This window comes from Arachis ipaensis, chromosome B06 (assembly GCF_000816755.2).
Source record: "Arachis ipaensis cultivar K30076 chromosome B06, Araip1.1, whole genome shotgun sequence".
NCBI lineage: Eukaryota > Viridiplantae > Streptophyta > Magnoliopsida > Fabales > Fabaceae > Arachis > Arachis ipaensis.
This window is the reverse complement of record NC_029790.2, coordinates 92,751,757-92,761,210: the sequence shown is the minus strand read 5'-3', so window position 1 is coordinate 92,761,210 and position 9,454 is coordinate 92,751,757. Positions and strand designations below refer to the sequence as shown.

At 38.1% G+C, this 9,454-nt stretch overlaps 1 long non-coding RNA gene across 1 annotated transcript; it reads right to left on the bottom strand.

The window, feature by feature from the left end:
• Positions 6,015-7,044, bottom strand: LOC110264057. Its single transcript, XR_002349792.1, has 2 exons — positions 6,905-7,044; positions 6,015-6,046 (listed from the first exon to the last, which is right to left on the bottom strand). It is a non-coding gene; the product is annotated as an uncharacterized LOC110264057 (long non-coding RNA).

The following is a 9,454-nucleotide window of genomic DNA, read 5'->3' as shown; positions in this document are numbered from 1 at the left end:
ACTGACGGATTGTTTTGTTGCTTAGATTAGGAAAATTTTTCTTTTTGGTTTAGAGTCTCTTATTATTGTTATTGGTTAAAAATATCCTTTTTTAAAACAAGTGTTACATTTACTGCCCAATTGGCTAGAGCGTTAGTCTAAGCCCGTGGCAGTTTGGTACACTCTTTTTAAAATCTTTTTCAAAAATAATATTTTTTCTATTAAATCCTGTGCCAAACTCTAAGTTTGGTGTTTTCTTGTTGATTTCCCTTTTTGGTTTTCGAAAATTTTATTTTGGTTTTCAAAAAAATTTTAAGTTTGGTGTTCTTCCTTCATGTTCTTGTATTCTTGTGAGTCTTCAAAGTATTCTTGAGTTTTTCTAGTGTCTTGATCTTAAAATTTTTAAGTTTGGTGTTCCTTGGTGTTTTCCCTCCAAAATTTTCGAAATAGCTGGTAGATCTATCCACATGAGAAAGACAATTGAAGAGGCTCAAGAGCTCATTGATACAGTTGCCAGGAATCAGCATATGTACCTAAGCAGCAACCCTTCCATGAAGGAAGAGGTTAAAATAGTAACTGCTGAACTCAGTCCTGTAAAACAAGCTGCTGAATTCAATCAGCAATTGGACTTTCTAACAAAGCAGCTAGCCGAATTTAAAGACAGGTTACAAGAGACAAGGATGGCTAATATACATATGGACGAACAGTTTAAGCAAACAAAGCAGCAGCTGTCAAGGCAAATAGCAGAAGAATGCCAAGCAGTTCAACTAAGAAGTGGGAAAACACTGAATATCCCACCTCAAGGCAGCAAAAAGCTAAGAAATAAGCAAACCACCCAAAATTCACCTGAGGACAGTAAGAGCCCAGGGAAAAACAATTCTGGCGCTAAAACGCCAGAAAATTGGTGGAAGGCTGGCGCTGAACGCCCAGACCATGGCCAAGACTGGCGTTCAACGCCAAAAACAAGGCAGGACTGGCGTTCAACGCCAGAAATGGGCAAGGATCTGGCATTGAATGCCCAAAATGGGCAAGATCTGGCGCTGAACGCCCAAAATGGGCACAATTCTGGCGTTCAGACGCCAGGAGCAGACAAAGAGCTGGCGTCCAGTTTCACTCCAACTTCTAACTCTGGCACTCAACTACCAGTGAGGGATCACACACACACAAATGCTGATGACAACCCCTCTAAAAAGGCTTCTTCAACCACTTCTGTAGGCAATAAACCTGCAGCAACTAAGGTTGAAGAATATAAAGCCAAGATACCTTATCCTCAAAAACTCCGGAAAGAGGAGCAGGATAAGCAATTTGCTCGCTTTGCAGATTATCTCAGGACTCTTGAAATAAAGATTCCATTTGCAGAAGCACTTGAGCAAATACCTTCTTATGCCAAGTTCATGAAAGAGATCTTGAGTCATAAGAAGGATTGGAGAGAAACAGAAAGATTATAGACAAAATTCAAATTAATTAACTACATAGTCTGACTTATTTTCACCCCTAATTGCAGAGATTATTCACATCGATAATTTCGATGAACTCTTCCCCTTTTTTTTCGGATATGTTCATAAGTAAGTCTTTTATTTCTTGAGAGAAACAAAGTAGTGTCTATGGATACTTGTTTCGAAGAAAAAATTTAGTTGCCATGATAATAATTAAAAGTTTTCATGATATTCAACAATCATAGAAGAAAAAAATTCAGAGAATTTAAGTTAAGAAACAGCCAAATATCATTTTTCTTTCAAGGTAGTCTATGAATTATCCTATCAAGGTGAAATTCGATGATTATAACTAATAATTTTTTTATAACTTAGCTTGCAAATAAATTGCATCAGATCACCTAACCTCTTGCAGATTTTATCACTGAAGTTAGATATCTTATCAATATCTATGGAATAAAGTGACTGTCCAACATGAGTTGTACTAGAAACTAATGCCTACAAAAGAAAACACTAGTAGCTGTAAGACCATAAAAACAAGTATATTATGCGGCAATATTAAATTTATCAAATATTTTCACAGACACACGTAAAAATTGTTCTATTATTTTATAAGTTTAGTATAGAATATAATACCATGAGATTAATAAAATTTATTATTTTTGATCAATTTGACAAAAAAAATTTAAAATTTTAAACATTTTTTTCTAGAAAAAAGCTCTTTTAATATGAAAAAAATTAATACCACATTTTACCTCATTACATTGCAGCGTTAATTTTTATTTCATACCCATTTTAGTAATTTACCACAAAAACCAAGGTTCTGAGAACCGGACCGACTGGTTCAATGGTTTATTGGTCTGACCGGGGTCGAACCGTGGTTAAACCGGTTTAATTAAATATACAGTGAAATTATAAAAAAAATTCAATATACAAATCACAACATTGAATATAGCATTAAAAAAAAATTCAGAACCACAGAATCCAGAATCCAGAATTCAAAATATTATATATAGTATTCAAAATAAATAAAAAACTCAAGCAGATCTTGAGTGAACATCGGATTGCAAAAGAACCTTTTGTACTTTCTGCAACAAACAAACCACACAAGCAACAATCAGCATCCATTGAAAACAAGATAATTCATTCATAACAAAGTTCTGTTATAGGGTTTGGAGTTTGGACCAACAATGGGCCTGAACACACACTTTATCAATTGACATAGAAAATTATCTACCCTAGTACAAAGTATAGCAATGCTATTGCACACTAAACAAATTGAAAATTTCTGTAAAACGCAAATAAAAAATCCAAATTTCTTGTACAGCATTATGTTGTTGTTGCTGATCATTTTGTGACTGTTCCATCTAAATTGAACAGCGCAGAATTGAAAACAGAACGAAATAGAAGAACAGAGCAGAGCAAAATTCTCAAATTCAACATACATCAAATTAATTCTCAAATTCAACATGCAACAAATTTATTTAACATTTCATTAATCATATAATAATTGATATATTGAAGAAGAACAGAAGCCAGAAATAAAAACAGAATATGAACACAAGAAGTCAAGAACAGAAGCCCAGAACACAAAATGAACAGAAGAACAGAAGCCAGAAACAAAATAAAAAAATTACAGGAATATAAACGGAAGATCAGAAGCCCAGAACAAAAAATGAAAACAGCAAGAAGCTAAGAACAGAAGAAAGAGCCAGAAACCAGAACTTACTGCAAGATGAAGTAGAGAACAGAAGGCCAGAAGCTCGAACCTCAAAATAGAGAACAGAACCGTGAGCGACGACCCGCGGCGGTGGGCGACGACCCGCGACGGTGACGGACTATCCGCGACAGTGACCCTCGATTCACGGTGTCGGTTCTCCTTTGCATGCAGAAGCTCCAGCCTAGAAGAGCTTAGGGTTGGGACTTTGGGAGTGGGAGTGTTCTTGCCTTCTTGGAAGAGTTTAATTGATTAGTGATTAGATTATCTACCCTAGTACAAAGTATAGCAATGCTATTGCACACTAAACAAATTGAAAATTTCTGTAAAACGCAAATAAAAAATCCAAATTTCTTGTACAGCATTATGTTGTTGTTGCTGATCATTTTGTGACTGTTCCATCTAAATTGAACAGCGCAGAATTGAAAACAGAACGAAATAGAAGAACAGAGCAGAGCAAAATTCTCAAATTCAACATACATCAAATTAATTCTCAAATTCAACATGCAACAAATTTATTTAACATTTCATTAATCATATAATAATTGATATATTGAAGAAGAACAGAAGCCAGGAATAAAAACAGAATATGAACACAAGAAGTCAAGAACAGAAGCCCAGAACACAAAATGAACAGAAGAACAGAAGCCAGAAACAAAATAAAAAAATTACAGGAATATAAACGGAAGATCAGAAGCCCAGAACAAAAAATGAAAACAGCAAGAAGCCAAGAACAGAAGAAAGAGCCAGAAACCAGAACTTACTGCAAGATGAAGTAGAGAACAGAAGGCCAGAAGCTCGAGCCTCGAAATAGAGAACAGAACCGTGAGCGACGACCCGCGGCGGTAGGCGACGACCCGCGACGGTGGGCGACGACCCGCGACGGTGACGGACTATCCGCGACAGTGACCCTCGATTCACGGTGTCGGTTCTCCTTTGCATGCAGAAGCTCCAGCCTAGAAGAGCTTAGGGTTGGGACTTTGGGAGTGGGAGTGTTCTTGCCTTCTTGGAAGAGTTTAATTGATTAGTGATTAGGGATTTAGGGTTGGCTGCAACGCAATCTTCACTCTTAGGCGTTTTTTCTTTTTTTCTTTTTTTTTAAAAAAAAAACCAAACGATGCCGTTTTTATTGACTGGGGGAAAACCGGTACTTGAAGAAACCAGACCGGTTCATCCGGTTTGCCAGTTAATCACTGGTTCGACCAGTTTTTTGACCGGTTTTTGGCAGCGCGGTTTTATAGGTGGACCGGACTGGCTAGATGACCGATTTTCGGTTAACCCGGTTGAACCGGCCGGTCCGGTCCGGTTTTCAGAACATTGACAAAAACTGATTATTTTTAAACTATTCAAGGATTACAAGTTAAATTAAAATTATATTTGAACTAAAGAATAAAACCCCATCTTGGACCTAACTATTATTCAAGATGATAACCTGCTCCTCATTGATTGAAAATGACAATGCGATTTTTAATCACTAATTCTTTTAGATTTTCTGGTCCCTTAGTTAAATTTTCCATCTAGAATTAACGAATTTTACTTACATGTAATGTTAAATGATTACGTGTCAAGGAACCATTTCAAGGGATAAAACACCCTTATTGCAGTAAAGTAAGACAAGTAAACCCCTGAGAACTTTTTCAACGGGACACTTAAACCCCTAACCAATTATATACATAGACAAATAAACTCGTAATGAACCATTCTGACAAAAAAATCATAATAAACCATCCTGTAGGACAAGTACCCTAAATTTTAAGGGAGGAAAATGTACATTTTACAAATAAAGGAAAGAAAAATATACATTTTATAAATATAGGGGAGGAGAATGTCATTTTAGCATCTTTCAGAAGAGGGGAGTGAAATTTTCTCAAAAGTAAATTGACACACTTATTTTAATAATATAAGTTAAAATTTTGTTCAACAATTTAAGAGTATTTACCCATTTTGGTCCTCAACGAATTTTGGACCAGACACTTTAGTCTCCAACTAAAATTAATTACTCGATTAGTCCCTAACAATTAACTCCGTCAGTCACTTAGATCCTTTGCTCCGTCAATTCTAACGGAGGACAAAATAGTCCCTGAAAATTCTAACAGGAGACAAAATGGTCCCTGACCTCTTCTGTTCGGAAATGATATTGTTCTCTCCCAATTTTCATCATATCTCGCATAACACTAACAGTTTAATACTGTAACTTCAAACTACACAATGCACACTCTGCAACTTCAATGTTCACAAGAAGAAAAATCATCAACTTGTTCTCAACCAATTCACACTTAGAAAACTAATGACTATGTCTCTCAAGTACTTATCGTCTTCGATGGATCCTATGAATCTAGATAGCAAGTCTGATTTGTTAAGACCTGCCGTCGTCGTCGCCATCTCCCTCTTCCTCTGCCCTATCATCTCCATGACCACATTGTCCACCACTCTGATCGTTTCCTTCAGCTTCTTCTTTGAATCAATGCTCAGTAATCGTTTCAGTTTCCATATAAGCGGCAACGTCGATATTGCTCGTTGTGCTGATTGTAACACCCTAACTACCAAAGCTCACACTTCCGGCTGCGCGACTCTAATAGCTCGGACATTACGACGACACTTATACTATTTAATACTAAAATATGAGCCTGTTTGAAACTTTAAACCACAATACCGCTCCCAAAAAGTACTTTTGTTCGATAACATACAACGTACGTCCATACATACCATACAACTTACAGAAACTCATAAAGAGTACATCCATATATATACACATACATATATATAAATAATATTACAGACATTAACCAATACAATTCCTATCCCTCTTACAGATTATATCAAGATAAAGGCGAGGGTACAATAAACCATAACTAAAACAATATAGAGTATCACAACAACAATTAAATAAACTCTTCGTGACTTCTGCGCCCATATCCTGAAAGGGAAAAAATGTAGAGGGGGTGAGAACATCATCCTCGAAAGCGTTCTCAGTAGATGGTTTTTGGGAATTACTGTAATAGGATACATGAAGATAAACCGTACCAGTGATTCATAACCGTCTTACGCCTCTTTTCAAAAACAACGGTTTACAATGAAAGTAAAGTCGGAAATCTTTTCGGAAAGAAGAACCGTTCAATTCTCAAAAACTCAAAAGCCTTTCAAAACGGTTTATCTATGCGGAACCAAAATAGCCTTTCATAACTTTCATAAAAACCAGAAACACAAAACCGAAATCAACCGTGTTTAAAAGCTCAACCTGGAGCGAGTGGAATCACCACTACTACCGCTAGTACCTAGGCGTTACAATCTCTGACCTGGAGCAAGTGGGACGAACCACAACCCTTGCTACTACCCAGGTATCTCAAGCATATATTCATTCAGTCCCAACCATGGATCAACATCCATCTTAGCCATCCGGCTTAAATTTATAATTCATAGTCAGCCATACGGCCCATAACTCATTCGGCAATCAGCCATAAATCAATATCATACACAGCCATTCTGGCTCATGGTTCAATCCAGAACCAGCCAATATTCATAATCATACACAGCCATTCCGGCCCATAACAAAACAGCACTTCCTCCATCCAACATCATCAAATTCATAAAACCGGCATTTAAGCCATAAATCACTTTTTCTCAAATCGCTTCACTTTGAAATCAACCCATAATCATTCGAGTCAATCAAATAATCAATAAGGCAGATACAATCACTAATTACACCATATCTCACATCAGTATCCATATGTAATAATTCCAATAATAAACTGTAGTTTTCGGAAAGCGCCCCTACCTCAAAATGCAAGCCATAACCCAAACTTGTTAACTGATTCCTTTTTGCTCAGCCCGAAATCACCGACAATTAGAACCTCGGCCCTGCTTGCTCCCTCTCGAAAGTAGAAACAGCTACAAGCGGCATAAACAAACCGAATTCTACCTCCTAAAACCATAATACCGCAAGACCTTAATATACATAACAAGACATTAACGCGGATGTTTCGAAACGTAAAATACTCACTGAATTAACAAAACAGCCGCAGCTCCAAATCAACCTGGTAGCGGCTCCGTCAGCCGCCTCAAGCGGCAGCGGCAATATAAGACTCCGACAACCGCGACTGCACAACAACGTCATGACGATAAAGACCCATGAATAGAAAGGAATGAAGACCAAATGCAAGGACCCTTACCGGCAGTGGTTTTCCGGTGGCTAAGCTGCATTCTCCGGCAGCAGAAACGGCAAAAGCCTCGGCGGTGGTTTTAGCAGCGGTGGTAAGAAAAGCAACCCAGGGGTGACGGCGACGCGGCTCCACCACCAGTGACCGAGGAGCGTGACAGAGGCGTTTCCCCCACTCAATGGCGTCCTCTCCTTCAAACCGGATCGGGGCAGACCTCCAGTAGTGGCGAGGCAGCAGCTTCGAACAGCAAGCCACGGTGATGGATGACTTCGGCGATGGTGGAAGGGCAGCGGAGGACCCGCGACGGCGGAGGCACTACTGCAGAACAAGATCCCCCTTCCGCCGATCTCTCTCTCTCTCCTATTCAAGCTTCTCTCTTCGACCCTCCGTGGATGACGAGGACTCAGATTCCACGGTGAGGAGGACGACGACGCGAGCATCACAGCGGCGGCGGCGAGCTAGTCCGCGACGAGGAGGACGGCGAAAGCCCCACGCTCAGCCTCTCCCTCTCTCCGACGCTACCCTCTGCGAACATCCTCTTGTCGCGGAACGGCGGCAGCAGTGCGGATGGCCACTCGTAGGGCCAGTGACGGCGACGCGACGGCAGTGATGAAGCCCGACGCGTCGGCGCAGCCTCCTTTCTCCTCTCCTCTTCTTCTCCTTCGGACATCGTGCGCCGTGGGTGTTGTGCTTCTGATTCCCCCTCATCTTCTTTTCTATTTCTGTTTTCCTTTTCCATCATGGAAAAGAAACGCTGCTGCTGAGTTAGGAAGAAGGGGGGTTTCTGCTGCAGCTGGGGCATGGGGAAAACAATGGGTTACCGGGTCATGGGTTAGGGTTTTAGGGTTAGGGGTAAATTGGTAATTTCACTTAAAATTGGGAATAATATAGTAATTGAAACCCAAATTAAATCCAACACTAATTATATATAGAACATACTATTTGCTCACCAATTTCACAAATTATTTTCAATAAAATGCCCAAATCTAAAAATTAGAAATAGTATACTTAATTTCTTCATTTTCCAAAATAGCAGTAATAATATTTAAAATATTATTTATCTAATCCAAATCATATAAAATCCTTATTATTTCATAACTATCAACCTTATACTTTAAATATAGAAAATAATCCAATAACTATAAAATTGGATAATAATCATAACTTATCTCAAATCCAATAAATCAAAACTTGCCTTAATTATCTTTAATAAAATAATCCCTGAAATTAAGGCTATAAATAACTGTAGGATTTGAGACTTGATCATAATAAGACTTTTCAAATATTTTGGGTCTTACATTCTACCCATCTTATAAAAATTTTTGCTCTCGAAAATTGATACAAAATGAAAGAAATTCCATAACAGTTCACCCTTGAACACATTTAAGGAAGAAGCAAAAATATCTCAAAATATAATCATATATATACGATTTTCAAATACTTTGATCGTCATATGCATAAGGGTGCAAAGGTAGGAGTGTGATTGCAAAGCAAACATTACAAGGTAGGCTTGATGCAAAAGATAACATGGGTCAATCATGTGATAGTAGGGCAAGGCATCAAAGGCTATAAAACAGGATGGGGTTAAAACAACGTGCTTAACATCCGTACACTAATCTCATATCAGCCTCAGGGCTTCAATTTTCCAACCTCATCAGGCACTTTTCAATCCCCATATCCGACCACAAGACTGACAACCGCAACCCGTTCGCAAGGAACAAAACAGAGAGTAGCAATAGCATAAACGTGGCTTCACTTCAATACAATTTCATGTTGAAATAGATCATGTAGTGTTTTAAAAACAAGATGCATACTGGCTTGGCTAAGAGCTAAAATATTTTCATCAAATGTTTTAGAAAATTAGTTAAGTGCACGATCTTAACCAAAAGTAATTCACAAAACTCAGGAGAGAAATCAAATGCTTGTTCAGAAACTCCCAAAGTCCATATTCAAACAAGCGTGTTTAACATTTATAATAAGTACGAAAGAGGAAGTTAAACTCTTTTTAGAAAAGAAACTCCGAAGTGAAAATTTGCTTACAATTTGGTAAAGGAAATAAGTGATGCGTTACAAACGAACCAATTTCCACTAAATAAGGAAGCTTTCCAAAACTTCATTTAAAATAGTGCATGCCAACCTTAAAACAATTTTGCCAAAATTTGAACAAT